Here is a 14,548-nt window from a genome sequence, read left to right on the forward strand (position 1 = left end):
GCCTTTTCAGGTTCTTGCCTTCGCACCCTGGTGTTTCGGATGACAGTCACTGGCGTGGGCAGACAGAGTTAACCAGGTGATACATCCACCCGTTGCTGCGATTACAGATGTTCTCCACCTTAATACAGAACTCCTGACAGAAGTACCTCTCAAGGATACCACCAGCACATACTCAAAACAACCCATTTTCCCATGCCCCCTTCCCACACGTCACCTTTTTGACCCACCAGATATTCTCAGGACATCCTCTTCTTTTCTGAGGGGGCACGTGGAGGGGGTTTCACTGTAGGCTTACGCTAAGAGGGCTGTCAGGGAGTGACTCTGTAAGGTATGCAGGCAGTGTGGTCGGGAGGCCGTACCCTTTGCGATGGGAGGAAAGGCATCAGGAGGGTCTGTTGAGGTTGGATGTTGGATTCAGACCACCTGGGATCCTGCTCAGTCCTGTGGCAGAGCAGTGAAATTTTTAGATTTATTAGATTTGTTTTCTTCTTCTTCCCTCCCTGATAGCATCAGCCACAGGAAGATTTCACCGTTGGATCACCGTTGTTACAAGCCCCGGGCCCCTGCAAACTCAGAAACAGGGGGGCTTCAGAGGCTGCTTTGCTCATACTCACCTTTTTGTTCTGTACTGAGCAAAGCGGGCAGCACTAAGGCTTAGTGCTCTGCCACTGTCAGGCAATGCTTTGAATGCCCAGAAGCAGGTTTTACTTCCAGACATAAAGCAGTTGAAGACTTTTTAACACTTACCATAAGAGTTCTGCACCACACACATACATTGAGAGACTCCCAACTCTGAAAAAATGTTGTCTAGCAGTTTATTTAATATCAAGTGCTATCTTTTTTTTTTTCTTTTTAATTATTATTATTATTTTTTTAAATAATGTTCAATCTACTTTTCTGAGTGCTGGTAGCCAGCAGCTGGTGCTTACTACTGAGTTATGAGATTTTTCTTGCTACATTTGGGCAAGCTGGCACTTTCAATGTCTGGACAAGCTGCAGTAATGTTTTTCGGCAGATCTCAGTGTGTCTCTTTCCAAATATTAATGTGCTAAGTTCATACCTGACCTGCACAGACTTAGAGTGATGGACAAAAAACCTGCTCCATGAATAGATGAATCCAGGAATTAATTATGCTCGCTGTGAAAAATGTGGTCCTTGTTTCTATTCTGGTTTTATTTGGCTTACCTTCCAGCTAAAGGATCTTCCTTTTCCTTCAGCTTCTACTATTAGAAATCCTCTAAACAGATACTTCAATCAAATCAACTCTGAACTTCCTCTTCAATAAACTAAGTAGTTTGAGGTTCTTTTGTTTCCTGTTATTAGGTTCCCTGGACTTCAAATCTTTCTTCCAAATCCTTTTGGAAGTCCTTTCATATTTTTCAGAGTTCTTCAAAGAATGTAGCTGTTAATGCTGGGAAGTATTCCAAGTATGGACACAGTGTCTTCATTTCAACTGTGGTACAGGTGTGCTCTGGGGTGTGTTGGGAATTCTTGGGCTTCTAACTACGCAATACATTAAGCCATACTGGCCATGAGTTTGTGGTTGCATAAAGCACCGGGGAACACAAACTGTATCATCACAGCTTCTTTAGACTTCCATCTTCTACAAGCCTCCCCATGTCTCTCTAAAAGCCACCTGCATCTTTTCTATTTCATTAAAATGCCTGTTCTATGTAAAGAGGTTTAGTTCATCTCTGAAAAAGGGTTATTAGAAATTTATCTTTCATAGCTTACTTCCAATCCAGACGCCTACATTTGATAGAATGTTAATTTTGTTTTGTATTCACTAAGACAATTTCAGCTTGTTTAGGAACAGGTTTCATTGGTCTCTGTCCATGACTCTGTATTTTAACATACAGCATATTCTGTAAGGATGACGCATTAATCTGGTTAAGGAACCAGAACAGGTATTTCCAGACTGAGAGGTTTCACTCATTGAACCCCAAGGGCATTCTACTCTTTTATTGTGGGCTGAATTTATGACTTTTTATTTCAATTGAATCACAATTGTTATGCCAGCGATAAATTTGTCCCGGCTTGTTTACTGGCTTATTTGAATGATTACACAATTGTCACATTCTAGGAAATAATTCTGCTATTCAAAGCATAAGGCTAATCAGAATTTTCTCCTTGGAAATAAAAGATTATGGGTAAACAGCATAAAGGAGAACAAGGCTATATTATCTCATGAAAGATATCAACAAACACTAATCCCTTAAATGCTCAGTTTTGAAGTGGAATAGCACTATGCGTGGTATAGAATTAGGAATCAAATATACAGGATACAAAGGTATCAGTCTGTTCTACGAGAGAGGCAGACAAAGTAATTAGACAAATCATTTCGTTCTCCAGTTTGCCTGTTTCTGTAAGAAACACTCTTTCCTCCTATTATTTGTACACTGAATTACTGTTTGCACAGCTTTTTGTGATTTTCAGTTAATACTGCAAGAGACAGTGTAATTATATTTGTTTTAGAAGTACTGTTACTATGTCAACACTAGTATTCTCTTACCTAATTATCACTTTGAATCACCCTACATGAACCGTGCTATATTTTATAGTTTTGTCAAGTGACTTAGTTGAATACTATAGGCATTTGTTTTACTTGAACAATGCCCAAGAAGGCATATTGTACTGTACTTGGCCACATTAGATTGCATTCAAGAACACGAAGAAGAGCTGTCTGGAGAACTTTAGTACATCATCATTCTTACAAAGTTTGCTGGCATTTCTCATACTTGCCCAGCAACAAAATATGCAAGCCAATCTGTTTTAATCAATGACTCAGGAAGCAGCAAGTTAATAAAAAAATTGAAGATACGGTACTTTAAAAGTCAAGTCTTGAAAACTCATATCTTCAACGCACTGAGCTGAATTTTAACCTAGGAAAATTGTGATTTCTCTAGTAATACTTAAATAAATATAAGTCTACTGACTTTTAAGCTGTGAATTGAAACCTCTAGCTGATGTATGTTCTACCTGCATAAGTTGAAGAAAAAATGGCTTTGCCAAGAAATGTTCTCACTTCACAATCATATGGACAAAATGCTCTTAACATACAAGTTGCTTAATGAGGTGGAATTGCCAAGACATTAATGTACATCTTCAATTTTTTGCTCCTTCATTATGCTGGGTTTATATAACCTAATTGCTCCCCAGCCATGCAGTGCTATATAAGCTGTTTCAGTAAAATGTTCACAACTACTCAGGTCTGCTATTCAGAGCACAGAACTTAAGAGTTGTAAAATAGCTCCTAGGGAAGGCTTGTCTGTCTAAAAATAGGTCCCAGCAATGAGGTTGCAATTGTACTTCAAAAAGTTTGTCAGAAACGATCACAACCCTGATACAGCCCTGGATAAGGATGCGGGATTCATCAGCACTTGACGTACAACAGCCATATTGTTTAGGTGAATACAAAACCAAGTAGCAATATTTTAGTGCATCACTTGCTAAGTTTATTGCTCATGAAAATATGAGATTGTAGAAGTATCTGCCACACACAGAAACAGGTAATGTGGCCTCACAGTCACATCTGACAGCCCACGGTCAGGCTAGAAGTTAGTGACAGCACAGCTGATGCTGGGGTACGCTTAGTTCCATAAAATAGTTACAGTAGTTCATCTGTCTCTCTTTGTCTCTTTTTATTTCCATAGGGTGCAAAAATAAATGAATTAATTCATTCTTTAAAAGCCTGTTTATAACTCAAGATCTGTCTATAGTTGCAGGGCTGGCCCTCCTCTGTTAGCAACATCCCGGCCTGGGAGGACACGGAGTGGTGAAGGGAGACGGGCAGGCTTGTGGAGAGTGTCACTGGAGAAATCCTAATCATGCCACATCCTCATTAAATAGTGCTCGGCTGTTTCCTAACAGCAGCTCAAGGGGGTTTCTGAGAGCTGCAGCCCTTCCTGACCGACGGCTCAACGTGCCGATGAATGCCTCGATGTATTTTAGGCGCTTCCTCTGCATGCGCTGGAGCAAGAGGGGACACAAAAGGTCAAAGCAGCCAGCTCTGAGAGGCTCCAGCTAATTAGAGGAATTGTGGGAACTGGAAACCCTGACCTTTAACTATAAATCTTCATTGTTGTTGCCCAATCGCCTGATTTGGGGTCAGGAAGTGCGGGGCTGCTCAACCCAAGGGGGAGCACCACAGACTTGTTTTCCTTCCTCTGCCTGTCCCGCCGTGTGTGTGACACCTCTCCTGCCTTCCTCCCATCCCCAGCTGCCACCAGCCTACCCTCAGGGCCCTTCCCCGGGGCACGGAGCACCGGGAGGTGATTTTGGGGCGAAACCAGGCGGTGTGGAGGCTAGGAGCCGCTAGGGGGCCCTCGGAGCCCACGGAAGGCCTCGGCCGCCGGCGCCGCCATGGCTGCGCGGAGGGGCCCGAGCGGGGCAGGGGTTTCCCTCCGCCACCGCCTCAAACCCGGCCGAGGGGGCTCTGTGCTTTTATTTATAAACACGCATTTTTAGTTCTGAACATGGAAAGGCTTCTGAGCGTGCTGGAGCGTGCTCACACACGCCGGGTTTCCTACTTCAGCGCCTGACCCCACTAGCAGCCTGCCGCCGCCGCAAGCAGCGCACCAGGGCTCTCCTTCGGGCTCCAGGCGCTGCCTGAACAAACTCATCTGGACCCGCGCCTGGGCTTCCTGCAAATATTGTAACAAATGAATTACTGGCAGGGATGTTTGCTGGCGAGGAGTCACTGTGCAGCTAAAAGACAAACACATGGTGCGATCGCATTGAAATCTTTCGGCACCACCAAATTTTATTTTTATTTTTTCTGATAGGCGGTCACTCGCTGCAATACAAAAGCATTTTTAACGTAAGGGCCCGAGTGTGACATACCTGGCACTACAGAAACTTTTAAGTTGTGATTTTTTATTTCACTCAAGCAATGCAGCCTTAGCTTGTCTGCTTTTCAGTCTGGCAGGAGAGAGAAACGTTTCTGAGGAAAGAAAGAAGCTAATTGATCCACTTGTTTATGAGGGTGGCCATCAGTAATATTTATCTGCTTGCAGCATTTTTGCTGTCTCCGCTGGAGGGGAATTCTAGCCAGGGGAGTTTGGAGAGTATGCACTGTTTATTTTATTCATTTTTAAAATATTTATACAGTCTGTGTGCTACTCATTAGAGAAAACAGCAAAACCGAAATGAACCCCAAAGCAGATTGAATGAGTGCAATAGGAGGACAGAAGCTAGCACTGGCTTGCTTTTGTGACCAAGGTCAAATGGAGAATCTGGAGGGAAATAGTGTAGAAATGTTTCAAAATTTAGTAATTTTTTTTTATCATTAAGCTAAGGCTTCAGGGAACTGACGCAGCTTTTCTGATAGGAGTGATTTAATGTCAGAAATCTAAGATAAAACTGGGTTTGTGTGGGAGGGAAGTAGATGCAGGTTTAGATGAAGAACATTTCTTATAAATTAGGACAACTGAGCAGAATGGAAGCAAGGACCCACTTCTGATGGTTGTGGTTCTTCTGAAATACTGAGCTTTTTCTGTGAAGGCAAAGGAAAACCATTCTAATTAATTAGATTTATTTACAGCAACTGGATTTGGGAGCAAAATAATTACCTCGAGACTGAAATGCAGCTGCAACACACATTCCAGATGTGAAATGTAGCACTGTTTCACAGCTGACCCGATTTTCTGATCTTAAATTCAGAATTGGTTAGGATTGATAAATGAATAAATTCATAGTGTCCTCTGAATTTATCCAATGCAAAGATGCTGTCACACTCCCCATATAATCAGATGTGTTTTGGCGACAAACAGGGGAGCAGCTTCCTGCCAAATACAAAAATCAACCTGAGAAAGGTCATCTGCTTGTTTGTGGGAGGTAGGAGACTGCTGCCCCAGGGCATGTATGCTCACAAGATCTTAATTTGCGTTGCTGTTTGAAAGTTGGCTCAGCAACAGGTTATCACCTCGCTCCTGATCTGGATGACCACTGTGATCCAGGTAAGCAAATCCACTGGGAACCCTCTGCTCCTGGGGGACCCAGCCAAGCACCCGCTGCCTCCGACCACATTTCCCTCTCAGGAAATGCATGCTTCCCACTTGTCCTTTTAGTTCTACTCCCACAGTTCAGACCATTTTTATATTAGGCCACTGACAGACATCATGTGAAAATCTTGAAAGAAAGAAGGAAAAGAAGAAGGAAAAGAAGAAGGAAAAGAAGAAGGAAGGAGTTAAAAAGCTAAAAGTTTGCCACTTTCTTTAGGTACTGAATGAGACCTAACGCTTGCAAGAGCATCAAACAAGATTTCCTATGACTTGCCTAGCTTTCCAGAAGACAGTGATGACAAGCGAGTATTTATTTTCCTCAGAAATTTTTGAAGGAAATTTTGTTTTGTAAATGGATATGCTGTCCCATATTTAATGCTTGTTTCAAACTGAGCCTATTAGTCAATCTAATTAAATTGATGTGTGTCATTTTGCTATTCGTTTGTTATTTTATCCTCAGTATAGCTGGACAGAAATATCACAAGCATGTGATGTACATCTCCAGCCTACTAATATTTTTCTAGCTATCAGAAGTGGTTTTGTGATGCTCTAGCTGGCTTAATTTTTCTCAAGTGTCTAACCCCTTTTTACCTTCATTTCGGATGTCTGATTGAATATGAGTGGTCCAGATTTTCAAAGGTCCAAGAATCTGAGTCCTCAGGAAAAAAAGGCAGGCCCTTTTGAGAAGCCTTTGTCTCAGAAGCAATTTGAATGCTTTTGCCATAGGAGGCAGTCTGGGCTTAGTGTACACAATGCAAAAAATCTCCCACAGTTCACTAGGTTAAGGAGAACTGTACAAGGAGCCCCAAAGTTAACTGAAACGCACTTCATTTCGTCATAACTTGTGCCACCAGATACCAAACTTTCTTACAAGAGTAAGGGGTTTCTTTTGGCATAGGTCACTGTAGTGGGTCTTCTGCAAAAATGTCAATGCTGCCTCTGCATCACCAAGTGCTTGGAGGAGCAGGGGTTGCTACGCCAGGGCACTGATATTCAGCAACAGATCCAGCAGTAGACAGCCTGAGAAGCTATAATGTCCAGGAGGGTAAAATTGAGCCCTTTTGAGGATTAGCTAAAAAGTGATCCTTCATGAAGATGAAAAAGAATTCCTGCAAGAACTAGGCCAGTTCTCCACATTACCTACCCCAGCTTATGACTTCTCCAGTAGTAGAGATGTCAAACAAGTTTGAGATGTTCCTTTAGGTGGTTTTAAACATTAGCTTTCTGGTGGAAGCCCTTACTGGGTTGTATGGTATTGGGCAGTACTAAGCTGATCAAATTTCATGCAAAGATAGACCAGGATGTTATGCAAAGGAACTGCAGTGTTTATCCTTGAATAAACAAACTTTTTAGTTTGCTCCTTAATGTGTCAGAAACAGCTGCTGTGCCTCTCTGTGAGGCGGAATTCTCAAAAAAGGACATATTGGGGGCAACATAAAGTTATAGAAAATGGCATAGAAAAAGTAGCACAATGATGGAAAGCTAAATATAGCCTAGCAGGAGAAAGTGTGAAGTATTATTGCTCTGTTTTAGATAAGGCAATTGCCTTAGTATATTCATTTTTCAAATATAAATATTGTATCATGGTAGCTTTATAGACTGTAACGTAGTGCTTTTGCATGTATAGGTATAGTTGTAGGGCATGTATATTCAAAATATCTGAATTAAAGTGTTTATCCAACAGTGACATGGGAGAGTGGGCATGGTGCCTGCATCCTGTGTGTCTTTCTATCCTATACCTGTGTTGTGAGTTGTGTGAATACCCTATTTTCTCAGCCAAAAAATAACAGACAATTAGCATCAGGCTAAGAACCTTAACACTGCTGTACAGAGGTTAGCCCAGCAGCTTGTCTATCGCAGTGACAATGGCACTTCAGCAGTAATGCTCAGAGAAAGCACAAGGGAGAGTATGTCAACAGTGATCTATCCATCACTGCTGTCCTGAGCCAGAGGTTGCATTGAGACTGCATTTTCTTTTTTCTTTTCTTTTATATTTTTTTAACTAGTGGACTAGCCCTCCCTGAATTTCTGTAATGACTCTTTGAGTTTATCTACACTTTTGGTCTGCACAGCAGCCTGTGACAATATAATTATGCACTATGCAAAGAAATACCTGCTCTCTTCTATTAATTTGGCACCTGATAATTTCAGTGGGTGCCCTGTAGTTTCTGTGTGGTGTGATGCAGTGAATAATCATTACTTTGTCACCTTTTCAACACCATTCATTGTTTGTAGCCTTCCTCATTTGCCTTTTTCTAGGTTGAAGAGTTCTCATCTGTTCATTATTCCCTTACAGAAACTGTTCCCTGCCTTGGTCCATCCTTGCTGCCTTCATCTCTGTTTTTCAACTTCTACCCTCTGTAAGGTGAAAGAACCAGGCTGCATGCAAAGGTTTGTCCAGCATGGACAGATTTTTGTTGAAACAAAACAAGAAAGTAGATTATAGCCTTGTCCTGATTTGTTTCTGAAGAGGCTTGATAAAATCAAAGGTTCTGAGTCACAAGGTGGGAGAAGTGATAGTGCTGTCCCTTATACATATATCAGTTCCCATAATGCCATTAGGTCACAAAAGGAATGAAATTTGAACTCAGATCTGCCTGTCTTTAAGAAGGGAACTGATCCAGTGCCTGAGCTACAGGCTGATCTGAATTATGTCTCTCCAGTTCGAGCTGCTCTCTTCACCGTGCCCCCCCCCCCCCCCCCCCCCCCCCCCCGAGCTCTTTTAAAGCTCCTGGAGCAGGGACTGAACCCCAACTATTTCACTTTCTAGGCATTTGCTTCTTGCACTCGGTAAGGGAAATAGTTCCTTGCTCATGCTCTGCTCCTTTGCTATAAACATCAAACTATTGAGTACTCTTAATAGCTATCACTTTATTTCCTTGAGTAAGTTTGGGCTGTCGTTCTCCAGAACATAAGAGTTCAGAATCCTCATGGCCCAGGGCTGTTTTATCAAAAAAAGGCAATTGCTGATGGTGTACTTGCTAATTACTTATCTGGTTCTGCATTCTCTTAGACAGCAGCTGCAGAAGTCCTGCTAAAAGTGGCTGTTCAGGAACAGAGCATTTTTGTGGGAGAGTAGTTGTGGCACTGGCCTCGCTTTGACTACTCAGAAAAAGTTCTTTGGAAGCTGGAAAGGAGGCACTGCTGAGCTCAGCACAGCTACCCACACGCTCCTACCAGCAAAGGTGCTTTAATTGCTCGAAGAAAGGACAGTTTCTTAGACAACACTTACACAGCAGAGAGCTTATCAGCTTGAAACTTTCTGCTCAGCTTGAAAACTAATGATATAATTTCTGCTGTGTGTGGAGTCCCGCAGCTTGTGATCCCAACAACTCTCAGCTCCTGTGGTAAATCTAGCCCTGGGTGCCCAGCCCTCCCCAGCCTTCTTCTTCCCCTGGGCCCTTTCCCGACAGCCTTTTGGAAGCACAGCCACAGAGGATCCTTGCAACGAAGAAAAACAACAATTTCACCTGTTGCCTTCCTGCATCCAAGACAAAAAAGGGACATGTGGTACCTCCTAGGTAAATGTAATTAGAGAAAGCATTGTTGGCCTCCATTAGGCATAATTAGATGCTGATTGGCAGGCAGCTCTTGTTCTGGCCAGTACCTCTTCCACGTGGTTCTTCCTGCCTTGGAAGTAGCCAGGGTATTCAGCAGCAACACACAGTGATGCTTTCTGGCCTGTTTTAGGCCCAGAAGCTTTCACAAAATGCACGTGCTTGATTAACAAGGAGCTATTTCTGTACTGGCATGCCTGGATGATTTCTGGTCACTCTGGCCAGCGTGGGAGATGCTATGTCTTTCAGTTCCAGTTCTGCTTGTCCTCACAGTGGTCTTTAAAAAACAAACATACACAAATTGGTGTTCATAGCTTGAAAAATGAAACAAAAACAAAAACCCCCAACTTGTTGGCAGTTGACTTTCTGTTTTGGGAAAAAAGTTTGCATTTGCACTCAGAAGCACAATTCTGTCTGCGATCCCAACCACCAATGAGATGTCATAGGTTGTGTGGGGACACAACATTTGACCTGCTCATGACTCAGAGTTCATCTGCAGTGCAAGAGCAGCTATCGGAGCTTTGCACGTCACCCTACCACATACCCTCTGGTCTTAGTGATTCATATCTCTGCATCTGCTCTGTCGTCTCTAACTTGGCAGACGCATCTAAACAGTGTTGCAAGGTGTATGGTCTTCTGCTTTCCCAAGAAAGTCCTTGAATATGAGGATCTAGATGGTGTTTTTGTGAGCTGGTCTGAAATCAGTGCTCCACCAAAACACTTGAAAGGCAGCATTCTGATCTTGTGAAGATTACTTCCTTTATCCTCTTCCATTATTAATACAATCTGAGGCTCTCCTATTCCAGGCATTTGAAATATATTCCTGTTCAAAGAGTTATTCAGAAACCGAAACGTGAACACTTCAGGGATGATTGATAGTCCGAGCATTGCCACGGCTAAATCAGGTTGCCTGCTTTGGGATGCTGTTATATAATCATAGAATCATTTCAGTTGGAAAAGACCTTTGAAATCATCAGCCTGTCCTACCGAGTCCCACCACTAAACCATGTCCCTTAGTGCATACAAAACTTCCTTGGGCAGGAATTTAACCAACTCTGCTGCGCCGCTCCAAGTTAAAAATAAAACAATGACAAACGCACACTTTTAGAAAAGTGTCTTCAACCTTGCAAGCACTTCACTTCTAAGGCAGTAACATCCTTTACCCACCTCAGGTACATGCTGAGACTCATTCTGCTGAACTTTGGAGCTTGATGTAGATGCCTTACAGGAGTATTGCTGGTGCAGGTTCCTGCTATGACAAAAGAGGAAGCGCCGTATTTGCAGGACAAGTCAGACGGTATGTGGGTTGAATCACCCTTTGAATATGCCTGGTTTTCCCCCTGTTGATTATATTTTTGGCAAAGGAAGCCTTGTTCCTGATTTAGTTGCCCTGGTGAAGGGGTCAGGGTCCTACTGGTGGAGTGAGCCCTGCTCCGAAGCAGGCACTGAAGTATGCACTGAAAGCACCCAGAGCAACGTGACATTTAAGCAAAAAGAAAATTAAATAAAGCAGGAGTCATTTCAAGATGACAGATTGATTTGCCTACCTAACATGCAGCATTGAGCACGGTGTGACAGATAGAGTAAGTGATACAGTATTGCCCAGCGTAGAATAAAATCATTCTCGTGATAGTAGCTTATCTCCCAGTTTATAGACATGGAAACAAGCCACCAAAACCTGGCCCTCTGATGAGCCCCAGAGCTGCAGCAAGGGAAGGAGCAGGGCTGCGCTGCTGAGGAAGGGAGGCAGAGGAGAGGGGGAAGGAACAAAGCAGAAGGCAAGCGGAGGGAAAAAAAAAGCTTTCAGCAGTGATGAGCCTTTGATTCACGTTGTTCATATCACAAAACCATGCCCCAAAGGACCCTATCCGAGATGTCTTTACTTTTTGTCTGCTTGAGCTCATGGTGAACGCTTACATGAGATATTTTTTGGAGAAACAGAATGGAGAGCAGAATGATTTTTATTGATTGGGAAAGTCAAACTACGTGGGACATTAAAAAGTATAGTTGAAAAAGTTTAAAATCTGCTCAGAGGGTATCTCACTCTCCACTTTGCTTTATTTGTGTAGATATTATAGCTCTTTTCTGATATTTGCTGTGAATTTTGTCATTCAGAAAATAAAATACAGCAGTCTGCAGAAACTCAGGAGATTGCAATGCATGGACAAAAGCTTACCAGGTGGAGCAAAACTGACATTCTACCCCCTTTTTCCCTAATACTTCCTGGTCTATGTACATTTTTTTAAGCATTTCCCATAGCTGTAATCCTAAATATATATATATAAATCTGATAAATAATAGGAGAAAGAATTATTACCTCTGTGAATGCGTTACAGAAGAAAGCATGCAGTATTTTTTTTAACTGATGGTAATGCATCCAAGACTGGAAATGCTACACCAGAGAGATGGCAGGAACATTGATTCTGTTTTGTCTGCTAAGGCCAAAGTCTGATAAGGTTGGGAAAGACCTCACAATATCAATTTTAAATGTCTGAATTAAATTCAGCTGCGGGGAGGGGAGAAGAGTTTGGGATCACAAGATAAGGGGACAGCTGTGCTCTGGAAAGCTTCTTTCTCCATCCCTTAGCCCTCAGACTTGTGTTTAACCTTGCAGGTGATGCATTTCTGAAGTGACTAAAAATCCTGATGTGAATAACTCAGTGAAAGCAGGAACACAAGACTATTTTTATAAAAGGAGAACGCAGCAAGCCTGGGAAGCACTAGCAACTGTAGCATATATAGCCTGATAATAACATTACCTTTGGGATAGTTACATGTGCAAGTACTCCTTTACACCAGTAATTCAACTACTGCCTTGTAGCAATGTAATTACCCTGCTTTCTCTTTGAAGGCCAGCTGCAGTTTCAATTCATTTACATTCTAAAGAAATCCTTTTTTTTTTTTTTTTTTTTTTTTTAATAATAAAAAAGCCTTCTAGTTCTTAACAGGCCTGGAGATCTTGACTAGGCCAGTGCTGTGGAGAAATGTGACGCTCCTCAAAAGTGCCTGGCAGGCAATTTAAGTCTTCTGTTTCATCTGCAGAATGAGAGCTACCTATTACAGAGAGCTCTGCGGGCTCCAACCCATTCATACACGGTTTTGTGGGAGGACAAGACATTCCCAACAGCTCGCTTGCGTTAAGTCTCTCAGGGATGTTTGTTAAGGCTTTGGTTTTGACTGGACACTTGAAATTTGGTGGGGAGCAGCATCCTGCCATCAGCAACTGGTAACAAACTGCGATGGCTGCTGTACATCACTAAATATCCAACGCATGAGGCAGTGGCTTCTTCCGTCAGAAATACCAACAGCTCCAGTAATGGAAATATGCAAGACAAAACTCCGTGTGTGTCTGGATGGTGCGCAGTCATAAAGGCTGTGCAATGAATATGTTTTCTAAATGGATCAGCAAAATACGTTGAATAAGTTACCTGTTCAGAGAACACTGTGCATTCTGTGCGCTGCTGGACACAGGAGGGTCTGTGAAAAAAGGTAACTGTAAAATATGAGAAATGTGAATATCAGTAGTTGCAAAGTAGCTGTGTACAAAAGCTGCAAATCTTTTATTATTATTTTATTTATTTATTTATTTTATCTAACTTGAGCTGTACTGAATCTGGTGTCTAATCTAAGCTAATTTCTTATCCCACTGTGGGCCTCTGTCGTCCCATCTGGACATGGTCCATCCTCCCCACCAGTTTTAGAAGGTGTGTAGAAGACTACACGAGACTGGAGAGAAACTTTTAAATAGCTCAGGTTAGGTGAGATGAATTAAGACTCCATCCCAGGGGTCAAATTAATGCTATTACGGCTCACCTAATTCTGTTCTGATATTTCCCAAGACTGATGTATCTCTTTCAAGAGATTTCCTGGATGCATATGGAAGGGGTCCATCAATTCCCAGATTGTATCAGAATTATTTACACCCACGCTGCACAGAAAGCTGGACTCTCTAAAGATCAGAGAAGTGCTAAAAGGCTCAAGTTCTTCTAATGGAACATTCCCAGGTGAAAAAATAAGGCATGTCCACGGAGACTTGATAACCTTAATGACCCAACGGTTTGAGCTGTTCTCTTTGCAGTGTCTCTGTTCTTCTAACAAAGACTTTTCACAGTTTTGGAGGTGTCACAAAGATGATGTGGAAAGAGCTTGTAATATATGATTTTGAATGGTGTCTTTCATTGCCTAGGGACCTTAAAAACAGGCCCTCTGTTCCACTTTTGGAAGCTGTATTGAAGTGGAGATAATTTTACCTAAGCAAAATAAATAAATAAATAAAATAAAATAAAATCTAGGCAAGAATGCTGTTCCTGAGGCTGAATTATATTTAGCACTAACTCCTTGCAGGCTCTATTTTCACTCTGTCAATAACAGATGTGCTGTTTGCAGGGTATGGCTGAACAAATCTATTTTCAAATGTCTCCTTGACTCCTTCACAATCTGTTGCATTCCACTGGTAGTACACTAAGCTGCTCAGTTGGGAGAAGAAATATGGGAGATGGGAACAAACTTGAATTTATTCATTTAGAAAAAAAAAAAAGGAAAAGAAAAAAAATGATCTTTGGGTTCTTTTTATTTATTCACGAATAAGTCAAATCAGGAAATCCAGTTTTGTAATTTCTGGCTCCAGGAGCAGTGATAGGAACAATAATAATAAATATTAGCTCTTATTAGTGGAGAACTCTCTTTTGATTACTTACAATTACTTATTTGCATGCACCGTTTGTTTAAATTGTACCCGTGCCAGGAGTGCCTCTTTATGCAAGCACATATGGTCTTCCTCAAGGTCTCAAGGCATTGCAAGTCAACATGTAAAATTATATACCACAAATATAGGCATTAATTCTCACTCAGCATAATTATAATAAATCAAATTTTTACTTTGAAAGTAAAGCAACAGCTTTTAAGTTGATAATTAAATGACTCATTGAGGTTGACAATAAGAAACAGCATGTGGTTCTTAGAAAATGGAAAATATTTTTTGTGCAAGAA

The 14,548-nt window shown here is 41.8% G+C and overlaps 2 long non-coding RNA genes across 3 annotated transcripts; one reads left to right on the forward strand and one right to left on the reverse strand.

Annotated features, from left to right (window-relative positions):
• Positions 1-3,426: 3,426 nt before the first annotated feature.
• On the forward strand, positions 3,427-10,830 carry LOC308179530. The gene is made up of 2 exons (XR_013940414.1): positions 3,427-5,957; positions 6,104-10,830. It is a non-coding gene; the product is annotated as an uncharacterized lncRNA (long non-coding RNA).
• On the reverse strand, positions 8,530-12,032 carry LOC308179482. Of its 2 annotated transcripts, none has more exons than XR_013940395.1 (3): positions 11,877-12,032; positions 10,727-10,808; positions 8,530-9,836 (listed from the first exon to the last, which is right to left on the reverse strand). It is a non-coding gene; the product is annotated as an uncharacterized lncRNA (long non-coding RNA). The 2 variants fall into 2 exon arrangements; XR_013940396.1 differs by having other exon boundaries at positions 10,727-10,811; positions 11,877-12,029.
• Between the last annotated feature and the right edge of the window lie 2,516 nt (positions 12,033-14,548).

Source organism: Anser brachyrhynchus (assembly GCF_964034855.1).
Source record: "Anser brachyrhynchus genome assembly, chromosome: 1".
In the NCBI taxonomy this organism is placed as follows: Eukaryota; Metazoa; Chordata; class Aves; order Anseriformes; family Anatidae; genus Anser; species Anser brachyrhynchus.